The sequence below is a fragment of the Haematobia irritans genome, chromosome 4 (assembly GCF_050003625.1).
Source record: "Haematobia irritans isolate KBUSLIRL chromosome 4, ASM5000362v1, whole genome shotgun sequence".
Lineage (NCBI taxonomy): Eukaryota > Metazoa > Arthropoda > Insecta > Diptera > Muscidae > Haematobia > Haematobia irritans.
This window is the reverse complement of record NC_134400.1, coordinates 222684071-222709600: the sequence shown is the minus strand read 5'-3', so window position 1 is coordinate 222709600 and position 25530 is coordinate 222684071. Positions and strand designations below refer to the sequence as shown.

The following is a 25530-nucleotide window of genomic DNA, read 5'->3' as shown; positions in this document are numbered from 1 at the left end:
CTATACAAAACATTTTTAGTCGCAAAAAGGTTAACCAATAAATTATTAAGGCAAAAAACTATTGGTTTATCGACATTTTAAAGTCAACCATGAAATTGATGGGCTTCTATGTATATTGAATCTAATGACAATCCCCTATTGTGGGATAAATGAAAATTCTGGCAACATTTATAAATGTTTGTGGCAACATTCTTACCAAATGTTCACATCAAACATGTTCGATGATAACAAAACAATAGATTTGTTTTCGACTTCAAGCCGCACATATTTTCATTTTAACGGTAGTTCCCATTTAGGCGCCACCACATTCAGTTTGTAAAACTCTAAGCAGCCGTTAAGACGTGTGTCTCATGGGATAACGCAAATTTATATTCCACCGTACAAAAGAGTGCTTCAAATTATCCCCAAAGAATTAATATAAAAAAAACGTTCATATGGGAATTAAGTGAAAACGAAAGTGAGGAAAGGAAGCGGCAAAAAAAAACAAACATATAAAGTTTGGAAAACAAGCCAAAAGAAAAAAATAACACCATTGGGATATGATATTTCTCTCCTCATAAATGTGAAAATTCGAATTGTGGTGCGTAATGTAAGAAGTGAAATCTTCCCAAGGGAATATAAATTCCAGCATTGTTGCGCAAATTGTTACGTAGAAATCTACCTGTAACTTCAAATGCTATGAATGAATATCAAGAATACAAAAAATTTAATTAATATAAAAAGAAAATAAAGTTAAAATGTAACACCCACAAATTCAAGTGATATGATACCATAAAGATTATTACATTAAATGCATCGTGTATACCATTTTTAAGAAAATAAATTTTTTGTGGAATTATATTTATGATACTTATATGAAGTGTTTAAAAAAAAATATATATATACGAATTTTCCAAATCCTTGGCATCCAAGATTACGTGAATTTTTGAAAGGCCTAAAGTGTAAATAAAAAATTGCAAAAAAAAGAAACACAAGGGTGCCTCACCTAAACTAATCCTTTAAGTGAATAATGGAAATCCAAATATTCTTAATTCTTAAACAATTACTATATCCGGATAAAGCAATAGAGATATTATTGGATTAACACACAATTAATATACGAAATATTTCAAAATGGTAAGAAAAACAACCTTGATGGTTGCATTGAAAAAAATTTGACCTAATGTGAAATTTATACAACCTAAAGTTTAGGCTACACAATTTACACTATATTAAAGAGGAACTTTATTTAAAATAAAGGAAGTTTAATTAAACGAAAGTTCATAATCTGTGCTTTAAACATTGTTTTCCGCATGTCTATGAAGTAGGTCAATTTTTCCATAAAGTAAAGAAAAACTTTTTTGATTTAAAGAAATAATCTTTGAATTAAAGATAATAAAGATAAATAATAAATAAATTCAAATATGGACTGAGAGGCCAGAGTGGGGCAATGGTGAGCTTGCCCGTTTGGCATACAAAGGGTCATGGGTTCAATCCCAGTTTTGATCAAACATCAAAAAGATCAGTTGTTGATTATCCCCCACCCAGAAAAAACTGACCCCTTCTTTAAGTTAAAATGAACTCATTGTGAAGAAAGTTGAACTTCGTATAGCGCCAAAGACATTTTTATTTGTTTGAATGATGTGATTTTCGTAGAAATTACGTAGAATGCATTCCGTATATTAGTTAACATTTTCCTATATTTATGTACCACTATACTACAGAATGAAAAAATTTAACTGAATTGAATTCATATATGGAATGATTTTATTGATCTTTTTTCATTCATTTGGACAAATCTTACATATTTGTGGTAGACCTTTTACTTCAAAATTAGAACTGCATACAATTTTATTTATTTATATAGGCAATTTTTCTTCAATAAAATACACGGTTTATTTATATATTGAATATATTTATCAATATTCAACAGCATCGACTGACCTTGAAATATTAGTTTATTATTCCACTACCCAGCAAAAAAATTTGGAAGTTCTTCCATAGGCACTTTAAAAGCATTTCTAGAAGATGCACTCCCTATGATGTTCTTTATTTTAACTATCCAGGAAGTTCTTTAAATTCAATTTTTTATAACTTGGTTTTTTCATATTTTTAATGGGTAATTTTAATTTTTTTTTGTTTCAAATAGGTTAAAAACAGAGTAAGAATTCATAAAATGGTACAAATCATTTAAATGTTGTCGAAAAAATGCTAAATCCAATCTGAAAAAATTTTGAATTTTTAAAAATATTTGAGGTCAAACGTTTCCAACAAGCGTTAGAATCCATTAAAAATTATAAAACGTTATAAAAATTATTTATTTGACAAATAATAAAAAAAATTTTAATTTACATCCAAAACATTGAACTCGGATCACACATAAAAAAGTGGTGCAAATTCAATGCATTGGCTGTTGAAATGGAGGACTTCCGTCCTATGACAAGCCCTTGTTAAATTCATCGCTTCTGCTTCAATTTTGCACCACTTCCGGATCCAAAAAGAACATTTTCATTACTTTTTTGGCGACACTTTTTTTGCAGGGTATTTCCAATTTCTATGTAATGTTATCAACTGTAAAACGAATTTTTTCTCTCCTTTTTGTACTTTTCATTTTTAATAAGTTGCTGCCTAACGAGTTTGTGCTCCTTTTACAATTTCAATATCTACAAATGTAAAAACATCATAAACCAATTTTATCACAAAAGGTTAGCGTCACTGAATTTTACCTGATTATTGACGATTCCAAAATGAAGACGAATGAAGGGTTGTTATTCTTCTGGTGTTTTCTTTCTTTATACACAATGTTTAATAATTTTCAAAAAAAAAAAAAACAAAAATGTTCTCACTAATTTAAAATAACAAATATTTTATATATTATATTTGTTATTTATTATATTATTTTACTATATTATTTTTTAACAATCTCTCCGTATACCACGCGCAAACATATCGATTACATCTATTACAGGTAGATAAAAGAAATATAGGAAAATTTCCTATCTTCTACCTTCTAGTGTGTTTCCTCAAGTTTTGAAAGGATTGCATACTTCTTAGTACGAATGAACTAAAATATTTTCTATGCCAAGTGTTATTCGTATGATAAGCTTTCTATAAAAAATGATGTCAGAATTATCATTTTTTAAGACATTTTACTAAATTTGAGGAAACTCGGTTTTAGTTCGGGTTTTGTTTAGTTTTACGAATGCTTTGCTATCAGTGAATAAGATTTTCTTGTTCAGTAGTAAATTCTTATACCCAGCAAAGAAAACAGTATTAGTAAAATTCCATGCCTTATTCTAGTTGCGGCCATTTTCATGTAGCTCCGTTAGGCTTTAACTGCCAGTTAACAGAAAGTAAATTACAAAATATCGTCTCTCCGGTTAACTTTAACTGAAAAATTTTCGTCAGTTAAGTTCATAACTGGCCTATGGAATATAAAGGCAAGATGACAGCTTCGTCTATAGTACGGTTTAAAAGTTGGTTAGTTAACGGAACACTAACGGAGCTTTATGAAAATGGGGGTTAATGAACTATTCCTAACTGCTTTCAGTTTAGGATTTTTTAGTGAAACAAGTCAATTTTATTATTTCACACAAAAATTTACCTTAATGGAAATAAAATGGCTAAACCAAATCGATGAAAATTTTTTCCTTTAGTTTCAAAGGCACTTTTTTGCTGCGTGCCTCTCAGTAATGCAGGTGACGTTTGTAAGTGCCCGAATGCTCCTCTAAATGGTTTCACCGCAATGCTCAGACTCGGCTATAAAAGGGGGTAGCATGTTAGATCTCGCATTTATATGGAATTATATCTGTATGTTAGAATTATGACACAAGACCATATGTCGAGATATGACAATTTCTCAAAAATTTTATGTTGTGTACAGTTTTTGAAGGCGCATCTTTCTGTCTTTAAAATTTTTTTATAAAGGGTGATTTGTTAAGAGCTTGATAACTTTTAAAAAAAAAAACGCATAAAATTTGCAAAATCTCATCGGTTCTTTATTTGAAACGTTAGATTGGTCCATGACATTTACTTTTTGAAGATAATTTCATTTAAATGTTGACCGCGGCTGCGTCTTAGGTGGTCCATTCGGAAAGTCCAATTTTGGGCAACTTTTTCGAGCATTTCGGCCGGAATAGCCCGAATTTCTTCGGAAATGTTGTCTTCCAAAGCTGGAATAGTTGCTGGCTTATTTCTGTAGACTTTAGACTTGACGTAGCCCCACAAAAAATAGTCTAAAGGCGTCAAATCGCATGATCTTGGTGGCCAACTTACCGGTCCATTTCTTGAGATGAATTGTTCTCCGAAGTTTTCCCTCAAAATGGCCATAGAATCGCGAGCTGTGTGGCATGTAGCGCCATCTTGTTGAAACCACATGTCAACCAAGTTCAGTTCTTCCATTTTTGGCAACAAAAAGTTTGTTAGCATCGAACGATAGCGATCGCCATTCACCGTAACGTTGCGTCCAACAGCATCTTTGAAAAAATACGGTCCAATGATTCCACCAGCGTACAAACCACACCAAACAGTGCATTTTCGGGATGCATGGGCAGTTCTTGAACGGCTTCTGGTTGCTCTTCACTCCAAATGCGGCAATTTTGCTTATTTACGTAGCCATTCAACCAGAAATGAGCCTCATCGCTGAACAAAATTTGTCGATAAAAAAGCGGATTTTCTGCCAACTTTTCTAGGGCCCATTCACTGAAAATTCGACGTTGTGGCAGATCGTAAGTCTATTCATGATGAAATGTCAAAGCATACTGAGCATCTTTCTCTTTGACACCATGTCTGAAATCCCACGTGATCTGTCAAATACTAATGCATGAAAATCCTAACCTCAAAAGAATCACCCTTTATCTGCCCTAGACCGGGAGATTTAGAATCGTGGACAACAGCATAACTGGCGAATTTTTATATTTAATTTTGACAAAACAACATATCTCATCATATGTTGTCAAATACATTCAAAATAAAGGGTGATTCTTTTGAGGTTAGGATTTTCATGCATTAGTATTTGACAGATCACGTGGGATTTCAGACATGGTGTCAAAGAGAAAGATGCTCAGTATGCTTTGACATTTCATCATGAATAGACTTACTAACGAGCAACGCTTGCAAATCATTGAATTTTATTACCAAAATCAGTGTTCGGTTCGAAATGTGTTTATCGACAAATTTTGTTCAGCGATGAGGCTCATTTCTGGTTGAATGGCTACGTAAATAAGCAAAATTGCCGCATTTGGAGTGAAGAGCAACCAGAAGCCGTTCAAGAACTGCCCATGCATCCCGAAAAATGCACTGTTTGGTGTGGTTTGTACGCTGGTGGAATCATTGGACCGTATTTTTTCAAAGATGCTGTTGGACGCAACGTTACGGTGAATGGCGATCGCTATCGTTCGATGCTAACAAACTTTTTGTTGCCAAAAATGGAAGAACTGAACTTGGTTGACATGTGGTTTCAACAAGATGGCGCTACATGCCACACAGCTCGCGATTCTATGGCCATTTTGAGGGAAAACTTCGGAGAACAATTCATCTCAAGAAATGGACCGGTAAGTTGGCCACCAAGATCATGCGATTTGACGCCTTTAGACTATTTTTTGTGGGGCTACGTCAAGTCTAAAGTCTACAGAAATAAGCCAGCAACTATTCCAGCTTTGAAAGACAACATTTCCGAAGAAATTCGGGCTATTCCGGCCGAAATGCTCGAAAAAGTTGCCCAAAATTGGACTTTCCGAATGGACCACCTAAGACGCAGCCGCGGTCAACATTTAAATGAAATTATCTTCAAAAAGTAAATGTCATGGACCAATCTAACGTTTCAAATAAAGAACCGATGAGATTTTGCAAATTTTATGCGTTTTTTTTTTTTTAAAGTTATCAAGCTCTTAACAAATCACCCTTTACTTGTATAATATTTTTGACAAAACAACATAAGTCCACATAAGGTTTCTGTAATTGACCAATTTCTATTTCTACAAACAAACTTATCTTGGGTCATGCACTGAAAAAACAGTGAACCCACCAGGAAGAAATCTTTTGATTAATTTTAGAAAATGTTTAATAGTTTTAGAAATTTTTAACTAAACAGTATTGCAAGCGCTGGCATCACATCGATATCACAAAAATAAGTAAATATTTTTCGACAAATTCAAGAAAATTGGTTAGACATAAATAATTTTTTTCACTTTTTAGTTTAAAGGAAAAAATGGAGTTCAAAATTGCAAGAATGTCTTTAGTGACATACGAAGTTCATGATGGACGCTTTTGTAGTTATGAGAAATACGAATTTAGTAAATCTCTATGTTTAATTTATGTATATTTTTTCCCCGTCTTTAGTTCATTTAACTAACGTTCGCAAAAAATATTATAGTAAATGAAACTTTCTCCAAATATAATAATTTCATGAACTAAGATTTAGTTAAATTGGCTTTAGTGAAATAGTGAGTTCCCTTTTTTTTGAGTATGGGGTTTTGTCGAATAACAAATCCAAATAAAGGCAAATTTAACTTCAGTTATGTTTTTTACTTAGTCAGGATTCAAAGCAACAAAACACTATAAATAAATATATGCTATTTTTTTAATTACAATTTCAACATAAATGAGTAATTGGCCATTTTCTCTGGACAGGGGAGTGCTAGGTGGATTTGGTAAAGTGTAAAAATAAGCTTTGAAAACATCTATCACACACATATTAAACATTTTCCAGATTTTTCTACAGAAGTTTTTTGATCGCTTTTTACTTTATTTACTTTCAATTAAAATAAATTGAATTACATCAGTCTGATTATATAACCTCTATTAACTCTCCTATAAACTTGATTCTAATCATCATTTTCTAGTTAGTCTACGAAAAGTGTAAAAAACAACAAACTATCTCATTTAGTTTGCTTTATTAAACCGTGTTGTATTTCTAAAATAATATAAAAAAATAACTTCGTACGTATAGCAAGTACATCATGCAGGGCATGTTGAATTTATTGAGTGTGGAAGAAATCTCACAATTATTTGATCGATATGATGATTAAGTATGTGAAGATATTGTATTACAGATGAACAATTATTTAATTAACAAAATAACAACAAAATAGCTTCACGCCAATGTAAAGTTAGTCTTATTGGAATGTAGAAAGCATTAGAATAAATATTATAATTTTTTATATAATATTTGTTTTTTTTTTTGTTTCATATAATAAAAATTTACATGAAACTTGGGTTTGCCTACACCCTCAAAAAAAAAAAAAAAAAAAAAAAAACACGCTTATGTAACATATACCCCAAAACACATTTTGCTTCAAGCATATACACTGAAAAAACAGTGAACCCACCAGGAAGAAAAATTTCGGTTAATTTTAGAAAATTTTGAATATTTTTAGAAAATTTTAACTAAACAGTATAACAAACGCTGGCATTACGCCGATGTCATAAAAATAAGTTAATATTTTTCGACAAATTCAAGAAAATTTATTTGACATAATTAAGTTTTTTCACTTGTTAAAGAAAATTTTGTAGTTTGAAGGAAAAAATTGGAGTTCAAAATTGCAAGAATGTCTTTAGTGACATACGAAGTTCATAATGAACGCATTTGTAGTAAAATTTACAAATTTAAAGAAATATTGAACTATTTTGTGGAAGACATGAATTTAGTTAATCTTTATCCTTCATTTGTGTATATTTTTTTCCTCGGTTTTATTTATTTTAACTAACGTACACAAAAAATTATTAGAGTAGAGGAAACTTTCTCCAAACATAATAATTCCATGAACTAAACGAAAGTTAAATTGGCTTTAGTGAATTAGAGAGTTCACTTTTTTTTGAGTGTATATTTTCAGGATTGGTCTTTTACTTGCAGCATACTCTCTAGGTCTCTCTTTCTAAACACATATATGTTTATAGGCTATTGCTAAATTAATATATATTTGCATCTAAGCATCTTATATTTATAAAATTGTATGTTCTAACATATTAACATATATGCTAGTTTATGAACATTACATGCTTGCGCTTAAAAATATTGTGTTAAGAAATTTGAATTTCAAACATATAATTTTTACATCCAATCATATGAAAAACAGTCTTTTTGGTCCGTGTACACGCTCAAACAAATCGCTTATGTAACACATTCTGCTTCCAGCATATATATTATCAATATTCGTTCAAACTTGTTTTATATACTTTTAAGGCTCCAATTGGTTGCTTCCAGTTTTTAGACCTTTGTTTACTTGCAGCAAAATATCCAAAACGTTATAATTTATTTAAATGTGCTACTCAAAATATTTATTTAAATTTAAATATATAAGTCAATAAGCAATCACAAACGTCCACGTTTTACATATTCCTTCATGCTGAACTTTTAGCCCTACGTTGTTTTGTTTATGCCTTTCGTTATATCTCTCATTCGCCATCTTTATTTTGTACTCTCTCGCACTCCCCTTCTAAACATGTGTATGTTTATACGAAATTTATAAATTAATATATGCTATATATGCCATACACCCATATTGTATTTAAAAAATGTTATGTCCCAAACATAATATATTCTAATATATACATCGCAAACACTTGACACTCGTTTATAAACATGCTTGCACTCAAAAATAATGTGTTACAATTTTTTTTTAATGCATGTCGCTGGGAATTTTATATTTTCGGGTTTCAGAATATATTTATTAAAACAAGTAAGTAAAGTCGGGCGGGGCCGACTATATTATACCCTTCACCATAATGTAGACCAAAATTTGTGTTACCATCTCAACTCCTTCAAATTTGTTGGTAGTTACTATCAAGTTGTATATTCCCATATACAAATATTTATATCTTAAACGATTTGGAGACAATTTTTTGTACTACTACAAAAGCGCTAGAATTAAAAATTAAATCAGCTAACACCATGGGATGAAACACAATATTAGTAAGAAAATATGGGAAATATAAAGCTAGAGCAATTTTGATGCAATTGCAGCATTTATGATTTATCGGGCGATACATAGGTATTCGAGATATAGGACAATTTGAGTAATATTTACAATTTTTGCTACTCAGCAGTGGCGATTTTACAAGGATATTGGTTAAATCTCGCCAAGATATGTGGTCATTTGTGGGTTGTGATATATTATTTGGCCTATTCGGGCGATATTTCCACAAGTCGGAGCTTTATTTAAAATTCGACCATTCTGTGGAAAATTTGGCATTTCAGTGTGTAGGATATGACTACGATATGGGGCAATCATCACAGATTGACTGCCAGAAATTTTCAGAAAATACGTCAATTATGACCAGATCGGTGATAAATATAAAGGGTGATTCTTTTGAGGTTAGGATTTTCATGCATTAGTATTTGACAGATCACGTGGGATTTCAGACATGGTGTCAAAGAGAAAGATGCTCATTATGCTTTGACATTTCATCATGAATAGACGAACGATCTGCCACAACGTCGAATTTTCAGTGAATGGGCCCTAGAAAAGTTGGCAGAAAATCCGCTTTTTTATCGACAAATTTTGTTCAGCGATGAGGCTCATTTCTGGTTGAATGGCTACGTAAATAAGCAAAATTGCCGCATTTGGAGTGAAGAGCAACCAGAAGCCGTTCAAGAACTGCCCATGCATCCCGAAAAATGCACTGTTTGGTGTGGTTTGTACGCTGGTGGAATCATTGGACCGTATTTTTTCAAAGATGCTGTTGGACGCAACGTTACGGTGAATGGCGATCGCTATCGTTCGATGCTAACAAACTTTTTGTTGCCAAAAATGGAAGAACTGAACTTGGTTGACATGTGGTTTCAACAAGATGGCGCTACATGCCACACAGCTCGCGATTCTATGGCCATTTTGAGGGAAAACTTCGGAGAACAATTCATCTCAAGAAATGGACCGGTAAGTTGGCCACCAAGATCATGCGATTTGACGCCTTTAGACTATTTTTTGTGGGGCTACGTCAAGTCTAAAGTCTACAGAAATAAGCCAGCAACTATTCCAGCTTTGGAAGACAACATTTCCGAAGAAATTCGGGCTATTCCGGCCGAAATTCTCGATAAAATTGGCCCAAAATTGGACTTTCCGAATGGACCACCTAAGACGCAGCCGCGGTCAACATTTAAATGAAATTATCTTCAAAAAGTAAATGTCATGGACCAATCTAACGTTTCAAATAAAGAACCGATGAGATTTTGCAAATTTTATGCGTTTTTTTTTAAAAAAAAGTTATCAAGCTCTTAACAAATCACCCTTTATATGGCAGCTATATCTAAATCTGTACCGATTTTTTTTTCAAAATCAATAGCGATTGTCTTTGAGCCAATGTAAAACTCTGTGCCAAATTGCAGAACGATCGGGCTTAATCTGCGAACTGTACTTTGCACACAAAATTACATATACAGACAGTCGGACGGACAGACAGACGGACATCGCTAAATCGACTCAGAATTTTATTCTAAGACGATCGGTATACTAAACGATGGGTCTCAGACTTTTCCTTCTTGGCGTTACATACAAATGCACAAACTTATTATACCCTGTACCACAGTAGTGGTGAAGGGTATAAAAATATGACAAACACCCAAACCCCAATAAAATGCAATTAGTCAGTTTCTTTAAAGGACATTTTTTGTCTATGATTTCGGATAGAAATAATGCATCTGAATGGTGTTAGCCCACACTGAAAAAAAAAACACTTTCCTGGTTCTAAAGATTTTGTCCTTACACTAATGATTCCGAGCCAAAAAAGGTGAGAATCGTATTACGGAATCGTTTGAGCCCTTTAACCACAGCTAAAATTGGAAAATTCATGCTGGAATGCACAAATAAAGTTATCTCCTACTTTTGAATACGCTTTAGCTTATATAGTTAAGTTACAAATAACCATGGAATATTTTCGGGCAAATTAACATTAGTTAAAAAGAATTTTCTTTTATGTCAAAATACCTATTTTGAAATGGAATCTCCAAACTCTAAGGACAAAATGACTTCATTGACGTGTGTAAGGAATTTTGGTTAACGAGGGTGTGTTATTTCTAATATTATGCAACAAAAAGATATTCTTTTTTTTATTATTCTAAATAACACTTGAATAACACAAAAATATAGAACTCAACATCTCAGAGAAGTTAGTTTACCTTATTTGGCCTTTTTGACTAACAGTACCATCTACTCTGCCATTCCCTTGGGTTAGGCGTTTCAGTTGTCTTTTTCCACAGTTTAGAATAATCACAACAAAAAATTTAAAATTATTCAGTTTTTCGTTTTATTCTTTTGCACAAATTCGCATACATTAGAATTTATTATGAGGCAGTAAAAAAGAAAAGGAAACACAATTCTGACAATAAGAAATAAAATTTATTTCAGGCAGCGGGTTTAGAAATCACTTTAATTCATTGAGCAATGGTGACGCCCTTTTAATTCCAACATTTAAGCATTTCCAATTTTGACATTGAATTTACCGTATTTCACGGTTTTTCCAATGTTGATTGTTCAATGTCTGGAAAGTTCAATACGCTTATTATATATTGGAGAACTCCACTCCCCTTGAGAGTGGAGTTCTCCAATATAAATATTGAAAACTATAGATATTAAGCATTGCTAAGAGTAACTCAAGTAATATGTCTTGGAGTAACTGACAACAATTTAGGCCAGGGAACATTTTTTTATTTTCTGGCGAATTACATCATGCCTATTAGAGCTCGACCGAAGGATCGGCTTCGGCCTTCGGACCAAAATCGATAATCGGCCTCGAATCGGCCTTCGGCATCAAGATTCCGATTAACCGAAACCGAAGTTGTTGAATAATTTATTTCATATCGAATTGTCCTAGTGATGACTTTGTTTCATTCAAAGCAACAAGTACAAATAAAACGTACGTTCAATGTAAACATTTCTTTTCATTTCTGGTATCAGAGCTTATGTTAAGCATACAATTTGAGTAGTTGTTGCACTTCAATCTAAATTTCTATCATATGGCGGCTAGTTATCACATGAATTCATTACTTTGCGATGGGACCTTATTTTCTTTGTAACCAGCATCGATATCCTTCTCTTATAGGATGATACGCAGCTTAACGAGAGATACTGTTAAATAGTCACATTCCTTGCCATTCGGATAGTCTCTGGATATTAGTATTACCGTTGTGCCAATTTAGGTTAGGTATAGCGGCAGCTCTTTCAGGCTCACTGAGGTTAGTCAGTGGTTACCACAGAAGTGAATTTCTCTCTTAAGGCGAGTACTAAGTTCGAGTTTAGCCGCTAAAGTGAAAACTAAATCAGCAAAAAAGGCATAAAATTATACATATTTGTTGCAAATTTTATTATAACTTGATGGCGAATAGCCCAAAACAAATAACAGATTGGCTGATAAGTCCCCGGTCTAACAAAGAATAACACATTTTTTTGTCAAAATTCGTTTTTATTATTCAACATAGTTCCCTTCAAGAGCGATACAACGATTATAACGACCTTCCAATTTTTTGATACCATTTTGGTAGTACTCCTTCGGTTTTGCCACAAAATAGGCCTCAGTTTCGGCGATCACCTCTTCATTGCAGCCAAATTTTTTCCCTGCGAGCATCCTTTTGAGGTCTGAGAACAAGAAAAAGTCCCTGGCGGCCAGATCTGGAGAATACGGTGGGTGGGGAAGCAATTCGAAGCCCAATTCATGAATTTTTGCCATCGTTCTCAATGACTTGTGGCACGGTGCGTTGTCTTGGTGGAACAACACTTTTTTCTTCTTCATATGGTGCCGTTTTGCCGCGATTTCGACCTTCAAACGCTCCAATAACGCCATATAATAGTCACTGTTGATGGTTTTTCCCTTCGCAAGATAATCGATAAAAATTATTCCATGCGCATCCCAAAAAAACAGAGGCCATTACTTTGCCAGCGGACTTTTGAGTCTTTTCACGCTTCGGAGACGGTTCACCGGTCGCTGTCCACTCAGCCGACTGTCGATTGGACTCAGGAGTGTAGTGATGGAGCCATGTTTCATCCATTGTCACATATCGACGGAATAACTCGGGTGTATTACGAGTTAACAGCTGCACACACCGCTCAGAATTATCAACACGTTGTTGTTTTTGGTCAAATGTGAGCTCGCGCTCACACAGAGCTTCCGCATATCCAAATATTGATGAATGATATGACCAACACGTTGGTTTGATATCCTTAAGACCTCTCCTATCTCGATCAACTTCATTTTACGGTCATTCAAAATCATTTTGTGGATTTTTTTGATGTCTTCGTCGGTAACCACCTTTTTCGGGCGTCCATTGCGTTCACCGTCCTCCGTGCTCATTTCACCACGCTTGAATTTTGCATACCAATCAATTATTGTTCATTTCCCTGGGACAGAGTCCGGAAACTCATTATCAAGCCAATTTTTTGCTACCACTGTATTTTTCCCCTTCAGAAAACAGTATTTTATCAAAACACGAAGAGAGAAGTTCACCACTGTGGTATCACAATGGACTGAATAGTCTAAGTGAGATTAATACATCGGGCTGCCACATAACCTAACCTAACCTAACCTATCAAAACACGAAATTCGTTTTTTTCAATTTTTTTTCACAATAACAAAAGTTGCTTCACAAAAGACGCTCTATCTCACAAGCTAATTGACTTACAGACGTCAAATTTTGACACGAACCATTTGAAGGTTGGTACTATATAAAAATAATATGCATTTAATACTAGCGACGCCATTTATGTTGCAGACCGGGGACTTATCAGCCTACCTGTTATTCACAAAGTTTGTGTTTCTTAAAATGAATTATTAAAGAAAAATAATCGCGAAAAAATTACGATTTTAGCGGCTAAACTCAAACTTAATACCCACCTTTATCAATGACAGCAGCCCTATTCTATGTTTACCTCAATGGCAAGCCGAGTCCAAACGGCAGTGAAACCACTAAGAGAAGCTTTGAAATACTCAGAAATGACACCAGTAGAGATAATCCACCACTGAAACACTTTTTGCTGTTTGGTCGAAGCTGGTATTGAACCAAGGACCCTTTCCACACGCAGAGAAGAAACATGATTGTCACAATCATATTCGAAGAGCAAAATAATATGATAGGAGCTATTTTTGCGGCGACCATGTAACATTTTAACCTGCAACCATGTTGGCTCAGTGAACATGGTTCTAAGAAAAATGTAATTGTCCTCATCTAAAATGTTATTATATTGATAAAAAGAATTTTGTTTGAATGAAAAGACAATGGTCACGATTTAAAATGTTATGGTATTCATTAAAAATGTTTTTCTCCTAGTTAAAAGAACATGGTCACAACCTAAAATGTTTTGATCTTTATGAAAAAACTTTTTTCATCGTCGAAAAAAGGACGCCACTTGAGAAAAGAAAACACAAAATTAATTTTATTTGTTTGTTTTTATTTATTTATAAACTAATTCATTGTTTATTTGTATTTATAATGCCGTTCAAGCAAACATCATATATTTTTACACACTCTATTTTATTTCAATTTCAACAATAAGTAATTATTCCATATTTACATCGAGCTCATCAAATGTACAAACGCAGACATCATGTAACTGCAAATAAAAATAAATTATACCATATAGCAAAATGCAGGACAATAAAACAGGTACATTTTTTCAATTACACTTTCCTTTTTTGTGTTCACATAAAACCACGTGCCAATTCTGAATAAATAAATTAACACAAAACACAGTAAATCCGTATTCTCCGTCCATTCCAAGAAACAATCAACACACGACTGACGCGCAAAATGAAAATCGTGTGTACCTGCTCAATGTTTTTATAAAATTCTTTTCGCTGCAAACAAGTTAAAAAATTAAATGGTCACGAAAAAATGTAAATGGTCTTTATGGCCATGTAATGATTCTAGACATGTCTATGCTTAACCTATAAAAATACTTTTTTCCCTGTAAAAAAGTAAAAAAAATTGAATGGTCAGGTACTTGATTTTCCCGACCATTTAATGGTCTCAAATTCTATCATTTAAATGATAGAACATGTTTGCGGTATTTGAGAACCATTCAAATGCTTATTGCCACCATACATTTTTCTCCGCTCGAAAACTATTTTTACAAAGACTAAATACATGGTTTTCGCGGCAATTACATGCTCTAGATAAGCATTAAATGGATGCGGCAACCATGTCCAAACATGGTTTTTCTGTGCGTGCATGCAATGCTATCCATTGCACCAAGATAACCATTGCCTCTTTAGTAAATTTTCCTTTTGTATCTCTAAATGTTATACTTTTTTTAAGTTTTGTATCACCGTTTTGCCCTGTTGTGCATCTGGGTTAAAGCGGTAGCTCGATATGATTCAGCCTAACTTAGACTATTCGGTTGTGCATCTATGTTTTGTAATCTACAAAACATAGATTCACAATTAATCCCAATTTCCAGATTAAACATAAAGCTTGACATTTTTGAGGTTGTACACACTCGGAATGTATATGCTACATCAATACATCGATTATAGTGGCAATATAAGGGACATATTTTGAAAAACGATTTTCGATAATTAATATTTGTTTTGTTCTCTAATACCGAAATATAAAATTCCAATCTGATTCATTTCATCTTGTCTGTCCAATAAGCTCGATTCTAATAGTAAAAAGAATAATTAATTTGGACATTAGCGCTGCTTGATATTATCAGTGCAAATATTATTCTGTTCAATGGAAAGTGATAAATGATATCACAAAATAGCACAGAGTGGAGAGCCATTTCCAAGTTATATTTCCCTTAAGTTATGGGACATTCTTGTATTAAACAACATCTGATTTGGGAAATATTATAGTGACATCATTCCTATTGATTTAAACACATATTATATATAGCAAATATATTTTATACTAAAAATTCAATCAGGCATACAAACTTAAAAACGACAGGACACACTCTATAGCTTCTCCGGTCATTCTCTGTGTATGGTTGCAGTAAATCAAAATGTACCACAATTAATGTGAAAAATTTCTTTAAATGGAATTCACAAAACAACATCGTCGGTAATAAAGTTAATACTCAACCTCTCCACATATTTATTTTTATATAATTAAGTCTATCACCCATATTTAATGTAGGCCCATAATAAATGTCCCTACTTACCACCAAAGATGTTTTAGGAAGGATTTCTTAGAGAACATCTTAATTAAATTAACCATAACTATTGCCAAAAATAGGGTAGCCATGAAAAAAAACAAGGCAAATTATACATCTGCCATTTATGTAGAAATTCCTGATAAAATGAACATTAAGACCCAACAGATGTTGTTTTAACGTTTGCCATGTCCTTGAGATACAAGTATAAAAAAATAAAGCAAACATCTCCTGTGCAAATATAAAGGACAAGCGAGCAATCAACTATGCTATTTATTTTTAACCGAGTTTTCCACCACATAGTCATACTCCGCAATATTTTGCTGAAGACGAGAACTGTCACAACTCTCTCTCTCTCTCTCTGTCTCTTTTACGTTTTCTGTAAATGATACTTGTGTAATGAACTGAAAGTTGTTAAGTATTTCGGCTTATATGGACAAAATTCAGAGCAATTAAAAAATGTCGACTCAAACAAACTCATTACAGTGATATTGTTAGTGTGACCTGTAATGATGCTGATGCTCCCTCATATTAATCTGTTGAAATGTTAATATTGCTTGAAACAATTCCACCATAGAGTATTTGGCTAAGCTGGACACGTAAATGTTTGTTTCCGTTACAACTAACTTTCAACATATAATTAGTGATGGCCTGCCGAGAGGAAATTCCGGGAATGCATTAACGAGGCAACAGCTCGCTCAATACGGCTACGAGTTGCTCAGGCGAAATCTACCATCTTCGCATTGATCTTGTAAGTTCTAAGATCTACAAATTAAATCCTTAGATTAACGGATGAGTCATCTTAGAGATCTTAGAGAAAATAGATTAACCTAAGGACCGGTTCGGGACCAGTAGTAGTACTCTTTTAATTTCTTAAGTAATACATTTGCAAATCAATACAATGAATTTAAAGGTAATATAGGTATATTAACCCTTAAATTCACAAAGTCACTGATTCCTCCGAAAACAAGTAAGGAAAGTCTAAAGTCGGGCGGGGCCGACTATATTATACCCTGCACCACTTTGTAGATCTAAATTTTCGATACCATATCACATCCGTGAAATGTGTTGGGTGCTATATATAAAGGTTTGTCCCAAATACATACATTTAAATATCACTCGATCTGGACAGAATTTGATAGACTTCTACAAAATCTATAGACTCAAAATTTAAGTGGCGATTTTACAAGGAAAATGTTGGTATTTTGACCATTTTTGTCAAAATCAGAAAAACGTATATATATATATATATATATATATATATATATATATATATATATATATATATATATATATATATATATATATATATATATATATATATATATATATATATATATATATATATATATATATATATATATATATATATATATATATATATATATATATATATATATATATATATATATATATATATATATATATATATATATATATATATATATATATATATATATATATATATATATATATATATATATATATATATATATATATATATATGGGAGCTATATCTAAATCTGAACCGATTTCAACCAAATTTGGCACGCATAGCTACAATGCTAATTCTACTCCCAGTGCCAAATTTCAACTAAATCGGAGTTAAAAATTGGCCTCAGTGGTCATATGATAAATCGGGCGAAAGCTATATATGGGATATATATCTAAATCTGAACCGATTTCAACCAAATTTGGCACGGATAGCTACAATGCTAATTCTACTCCCAGTGCAAAATTTCAACTAAATCGGAGTAAAAGATTGGCCACTGTGGTCATATGGGTGTAAATCGGGCGAACGATATATATCTAAATCTGAACCGATTTCAATAAAATTTTGCACACTTGACTACACTACTAATTGTACTCCTAGTGCAAAATTTCAACCAAATTGGGGTAAAACTCTGGCTTCTGGGACCGTATTAGTCCATATCGGGCGAAAGATATATATGGGAGCTATATCTAAATCTGAATCGATTTCAATAAAATTTGGCACACTTGACTATAGTACTAATTGTTCTTCTTGTGCAAAATTTTAAGCAAATTAGGGTAAAACTCTGGCTTCTGGGGCCATATAAGTCCATATCGGGCGATATATATATATATATATATATATATATATATATATATATATATATATATATATATATATATATATATATATATATATATATATATATATATATATATATATATATATATATATATATATATATATATATATATATATATATATATATATATATGGGAGCTATATCCAAATCTGAACCGATTTCTTCCAAAATCAATAGGGTTCTATTCTGAGCCAAAACACATACTTGTGCCAAATTCGAAGTCGATTGGACTAAAACTGCGACCTAGACTTTGATTACAAAAATGTGTTCACGGACAGACGTACATGGCTATATCGACTCAGGAGCCCACCCTGAGCATTTTTGCCAAAGACACCATGTGTCTATCTCGTCTCCTTCTGGGTGTTGCAAACATATGCACTAACTTATAATACCCTGTTCCACAGTGTGGCGCAGGGTATATAAATATATAATATGCAAAATGGTAAATAAAGAACATCTGCATACCACAGTTTTTTTTTCAAAAACAAGTGTGTGTGTGTGTGGTTTTATGAAAAAAATAGTGGTTGTGTCTTAAAAACTACGATGCGAATTAAACTAAGTTTTTATTTACTAAAAAACAATTTGATTTTAGTAGAGAATAGAGATATGTTTACACTACACAGCATTTTTACCAACTTTACTTTCATCTCTGGTCAATATTACTTAACTTCAAATTTGTAGGTTTTTGAATCTTTGGTAAAAATTTCATTTTTATTTTTTACTGCAAATTAATCAAAAGTAAAACAAATTTTCCGGAAAAACATATTTTTACAAATATCGCTATGATGTCTTAAATACACTGAAAAAACAGTGAACCAAGCAGGAAGAAAACTTTCGCTTAATTTTAGAAAATTTTGAACATTTTTAGAACATTTTAACTAAACAGTATAACAGACGCTGGCATCACGCCGATGTCATTAAAATAAGTAAATATTTTTCAAGAACATTTATTAGACATAATTAAGTTTTTCTCACTTATTAACGAAAATTCTAAAGTTTGAAGAATAAAATTGGAGTTCAAAATTGCAAGAATGTCTTTAGTGCCATACGAAGTTCAAGATGAGTGCATTATTGGTAAAATGTACACATTTTAAGAAATTCTGAACTATGTTTTGGAATTCAGTTAATCTTTATGCTTCATTTCTGTATATTTTTTCCCTCGGTTTTAGTTAATCTAACTAACGTACGCAAAAAAAAATTGGAGTAAAGGAAACTTTCTCCAAACATAATAATTCCATGAACTAAAGTAAAGTTAAATTGGCTTTAGTGAAATAGAGAGTTCACTTTTTTTTGAGTGTACAACAAACTTTATTTCATAGTGTCCAAACTTATGAGTTTAGACTTGAAAGCCATTACTCATGTATGAACACTTTTATTTGTACAGTACCTTTTGAATAATTGAAGTAATATTTAGATACTATCGTGAATTTAGTACCCCAGCAAAAAAAGAGCTTCCAAAAAAGTAGTTTGGATCCCCAATCTGTGATCCGGAAGTAGTGCAAACTTGGATCATCTCCAATGAATTTTACATGGGCTTGTCATAGGACGGATGTACTCCCTTTTTGGATCCTTTGCATTGCTTTAAAAGTTGTGCCCTGGAAGTTAATTTGAATAAAGAAATTTAAAAAGCGAAAAAAAATTCGTTTTCAACCAATTTCACTTTTTTTTCATCCATATGTTTTATTACACAATTATTTTTGTATTATCTAATTTTTACAATTTGAAAAACTTTTTCGCTCCGACCAGGGGTTGAACCTGGTTTGCTGGCACCATAACAGAACGCTTTAGCACACTCAGCCACAAACGCCATTGAACATAAAGCGTCGAAAGGTCAATTCAAATGTTTGTGATATGATCGTAATACGACACCAAGGAATAACATTCTAATTGCTTCTCGAGATGTTCTTTATTAGTATGAGCGAAAAAATAATAAACGCAGGTTCAAATCTCACCAGCGGCAATTTTTTTATCAAATATTTTTCTAAAAAATTATTTTTTATGTCATGCATCGTTTTTATTTTTTATTTTCGGCTTTTATTTTCCGTTAAAAATCAGCAAAAAATTTAAAAATTCTCGTAATTTGCAAAACCTTCTCGAAAAAGTCAAACGGCACAGGTTTAAATCTCAGCGGGACGAATTTTTTTATTATATTTTTTTTTTACTTTTTTTATTAATTTCTATTTTTTTAGTTTTTTTATTAGTTTTCTATTTTTTTTTTTTTTTTGTAAAATTTAATTGTACAAAATTTGCACTTAAAATAGCCTGATTGCGTTCTTTCTAATACTTATCCACAAGGACTTCATCGGAAGTAGAAAAAAATCATTGGGGGATCCCAAGATGCGCTTTAGAAGAAATGTTTGTGCACTTGTCCAAAAGGACTGCATCGGAAGTGGAAAAAAATTATTGGGGGATCCCACGATGCGCTTTAGAAGAAATGTTTGTAGACTTGTCCAAAAAGACTGCATTGGAAGTTGAAAAAATTCGATGGGGGATTCTGGAATGGACTTAAAAAGAAATGTTTGTGGAACAACTTCCAATTTTTTTGCTGGGTACTAAGATATTTCGTGGCAAGTCATTGAATTAGAATTGGCCACTTGTTTTTTTTTTTGTACTTCAACGGTGAGCATAGAGCAGACCCAATAAATTTGTACAAACCCAAACCTAATATCCTTTTTTGTTTTTTTACTCTTCTCTGAGATATTATGTTTGGCAAAACACTCCATGGTTGATCTCCTCTCCCTTTTGTTATAGTCCCTGCTGTTGGGAAGTAAATTCCAGAAGCCCATTCCCTATATAGTCCACTATTGGTAAGAGTGAATCTATCTCTGCACACTTCGTATCTCTCTACATACACACAAACTTTAAACACATAGAATTTGGTCAACATTTTAAGACGTCAGATTTTTTTGTTTGTATCTAAAAATATACAGTGCGCATTTAAGAGTTAAGATATAAAGAATAATTTAGTTGTAAGAATACATGCCGCTGACCTAGGGTCGTTGTTCTTTGTATTTGATACAAGTTCTAATATAATAAGCTAAATCCTTCCAATCAATTAATAAATCTAATATATAAATTACATCATTTTCAGTAAGTAAAACCTTTTTGAAGTACATGAGACTGAATTCTTTTAATGCAGGACTATGGCCTAGGAAATGTTGTAAATTTTCAGTTGCATACATATGGTATTGCACATAGAGCATTGCCGGTTTACGGTCTGTTGAAATATATGGCATTGCCAGTCAATTGAATCAGATCACTTATAGCTTTGAAGATCCACATTATTTTTTCTTGAGAGAGATGCTCATTTATATAAAACAGACCCTTTGAACGATTTATTTTTTTATAGAACCATTGATATTAAAGATTACGCAACCTAAATTTTAGGATGCGAACATTTACAAAATATTAAGGACAAATTTCTTTAAAATAATGAAATTTTAATTAAAATAAAGTTCATAATCTTTGCTTCAGAAAATTTTTTCATTAAATTTAGGACACAAATTTGCGTCCCTCTGTTAAAGTCGCATGTCTTTGAATGAAAAATGTGTAAAGAAACACATTTTTCATTCAAAGAAATTGTTCTTAAATTAACTGAACTATCGAAACTTTAGATTTAATATAAAACCCCTTCAAAATAGGCTATGACTTATTTTGAGGATTAAGCGTCTTTGGTTTAAAGTTAAAAAAAAAAAATTGGATATTTAAACTGGCACTTGTTTGTACGTGAGTACCTTTATTAATAAACAGCCAAAAAGTTTGATAAACGAGATATGTATCCTAATTTTAATTTTATTTGTCCTAGATTTAAAGTCAGACAGATCCTAACAAATTTCTTTTTTTTGAGTGTTCTTTTACCATATACATTCCTTCAATAAGTACACACCAGTTTCGAGCATGAGTACATATGTGAGCGAACATTTTAAGATTTTTTTTTTAAGTACAGAACCCCAACCCCAATTTTAAAGGACTAGACCTTTCACTTTAACACGGCTTTGCTATCACCCCATAGACAGGTCCTCATGAATAAGGTCTGGGAACAACTCTAAGAGAATTTTTTACCAATCGACTTTCACAAAAAAAAACTTTGGAATTTATTGAACAATAGATTATTCCAATACGAGGGTTGGTTTTATTATTTCTGGATTAGAGAACGATAACAGGCATTAATAATCGAAAATCGCTTTATGGTTTTCCAAAATATTTCCCATTACGATCTGTACAGTTTTGCATTTGAACTAATTGTCGAAGCGCTTTAGCCACACTAATAGAGGTGTTGAAAAACGTACGGGAATGAAAGAAGTCATTCGTTGCCAAGTCAAGACTTTACGACGTGTGACCCATCAAATCGATGTATTCAGGGCTCATTTTCGTCGTGAAGAATAATGCTTATTCGGCGGTTGGTTTTCCGTGTAACTTTTATTGGATTTGGCTCATCTTGAAACACCCATATGCACCGAAAAAAAGTGAACTGTTTTGTAGGAAGAATGAACAACCACGCACGAAAATTGAACTAAATTTTACTCCACATTTTGAGATTTCCACAAAGCGTTGTTAAAACCAGGGCTGTGGAGTCGGAGTCTTGGAGTTGGAGTGTGAAGATTTTGCTGGAGTCGGAGTCGTAAAAATTTTGCTCGACTCCGACTCCGTCTAAACCAAATTTTACACTTCACATTTTTTTGTAATTAAGCAAGTTTTTATGCAAATTAGTTTCCATTGCGTTATTCATTCGATCAATGTACATCATGATTGTAAATGAAAATCAACTTCCAATTACGGCTATCTTTTTATGTTTCCTAGAATGTTAGACTAGCAGATGGGCTGGATCGACCCATTTTAATGCCCATATCAATTTATTTGAAATATTTTGAACAATCGACACTATTTTTTTAAATTTTATTTTAAGGCCATATACACACTCTTAGAAAAATATGTTTTTCATATGTTCCGATATAAACAAAATGTGTTTCGGGCACAATTTTTAAGCACAATTTATTTAAGTGCAAACATGTAATGTTCCTAAACTAACACTAAATGTTTGGGACATCTATGTTAATATGTTAGAATATATTATGTTTGGGGCATGAATGTTTCATAAAAATCATATGTGTGAATGCCAACATATATGAATTTACAAATTTCGACTAAACATACATATGTTGTGATATTTTACTCAAAGCGACAGAGAGAGAGTATAGAGAAAGAAATAGAGATGGAAACCGGGAGAGTTGACGAAAGATATCAACATAACACACCGAAAGAATCAAAAGAGAACAATTTCTGTGAAACCGCTTGCATGTTGTTTCGGAAAACTGTTTTATGATAAGGCCAAAAATTTGATATGTTTAAGTCTAAATATTATTTAATTTGAATAAAGAGAATGGACATTCCGAACCAAGAGAATAGACATTTGAAAAACAAACAGCATACGTTTTCGCCTTGAGAGCAGCATTTTATGTATGTGTGGACATGTGTTTTGTTTATCATTTTGGCATTATGGGCACAATTTTTTTCTTGGTTCGTTAAAAGAAATCAGTGGTCTTCATAAAAATAACAAAAAGGGCACTATACTCTTTTTAGAGTTGGGACAGTAAAATGAAATAAGGAGGAAATAGTGAAAAATTACGCAGTAAAATGTATAAAAACAAAGTTTAGTTCCTCTTTATTAATAAGTAGTCCACGAGGAGTTGACGGACACCTTCAAATATAAAAGCGGGCATTAAGTTCGAGTTTTGCAGCTAAAACAATTTAAAAAGTTTATTTTCTTTAAAATGAATTATTAAAGAAAAATAAAAGGAATTTTAGAGCGATGGTATTAAATGCTAGTAAAAAACTGTTCACGCCTAAATAAATTTATGTTTATATTATAAAATTATTTATGTATGTTTATACTCGACTCCACGTTCTTCTTTTGTTAGAGTTTTTGAATTCCTTCCAAATTTTAAAGTTTTGTACCAAAAACAGTTTTTTGTTACAAAATTGTTATTTTTGCAATAAAAAAATAATATTTTATGCAAAAATCAGCCAATTTCGTTTATATCAAGCACTGTTACTGACTATAAATCTTTAATAACCCACATTTCGAAGTTTCATAATAAAAATTTAATATAGTATAAATATAAATGTGTAAATTAAAAAAAAAAAAAAAAAAGTTGTTCGGTCGGACCAGGGATTGAACCCACGACCCTTTGCATGCAAGGCAGACATGCTAACCACTGCTCCACGTGGCAAACAAATGTATGTTTCTGTTAAATAATGTTATGTTTGCATGGGCTCGTGGGCGCTGCAAACTATGCTATATAAATGTAACTTATAACGATAATTATCTGCTGGTGACCATAACAGCTACGTAGCCCAGTGGATAGTGTGTTGGTTTACAAACAGTATGGTCCTCGGTTCGATTCTCCGTGCAGGCGAAAGGTAAAATTTAAAAAATTTATAAAAGTGAATAATTTCTTCAACATTATTTGTATTACAGAAAAAGGTGCCAAGAACTAAAAATTTCGTGGAAGTGAAAATTACGATAATGTTAGGGAATGAGCACAATCGTCCTTGGGAAAAATTCTTCCAAGCATATAATATTTTTGGGCTCAAAATGCTTCCAAACATATCATATGTTCACATAAAACAAACATATTAATGTTTCGGCAGTATCCAATAATATATGTGCTTCCTGCAAAATATGTTTGGAACATATGTTAAAGAAGCGATTTTTTTTGAGGGTGCATATATGGCATATTGACAGAAAATTTTTTCAAAGTTGTTTTTTTATAAAAAAATTTGTCAAAATGTTATTTCTATAAAAAGTTTTGTCAAAATTTTATTTCTATAGCAAATTTTGTCAAAATTGTATTTCTATAAAAATAAATAATGAATAAATCAAAATTTTATTACTATAGAAATATTTTTTTCTATAGAAAATTTAGTCAAAATTTTATTTTGTTTTGCCAAAATTTTATAGTAATAGATTTTTTATTAGAAAATTTGGTCAAAATTTTATTTCTATAGAAAGTTTTGTCAAAATTTTATTTCTATCGAAAATTTAGTCAAAATTTTGTTTGTGTAGAATATTTTGCAGAATTTTATTTATTACACAAACATTTTTCTAAAATTGTATTTTTATTGATAATTTTTTCAAAATTTTATTTCTATAAGAAAAAATTTCAAATTTTATTTCTATAGCAAATTTTCTCAAAACTTTTTTTCTTGTATTCAAAATTTTATTACTATAGAAATATTTTTTCTATATAAAATTTAGTCAACATTTTGTTTCTATAAAATATTTTGCAAAATTTTATTTCTATAGAAAATTTTGCAAAATTTCTTTTAAATTGTATTTCTATTGATAATTTTTTCAA

General features: G+C 32.0%; 1 protein-coding gene across 2 annotated transcripts in view; it reads left to right on the top strand.

Annotated features, from left to right (window-relative positions):
• Positions 1-313: 313 nt before the first annotated feature.
• The window catches only part of CrzR (corazonin receptor), a 100617-nt gene continuing 75400 nt past the window's right edge, over positions 314-25530 (top strand). For both annotated transcript variants that reach the window (XM_075308594.1, XM_075308593.1), the window contains exon 1: positions 314-1116. The gene's annotated coding sequence lies outside the window, so the exon portion shown is untranslated. The remainder of the gene's footprint in view (positions 1117-25530) is intronic.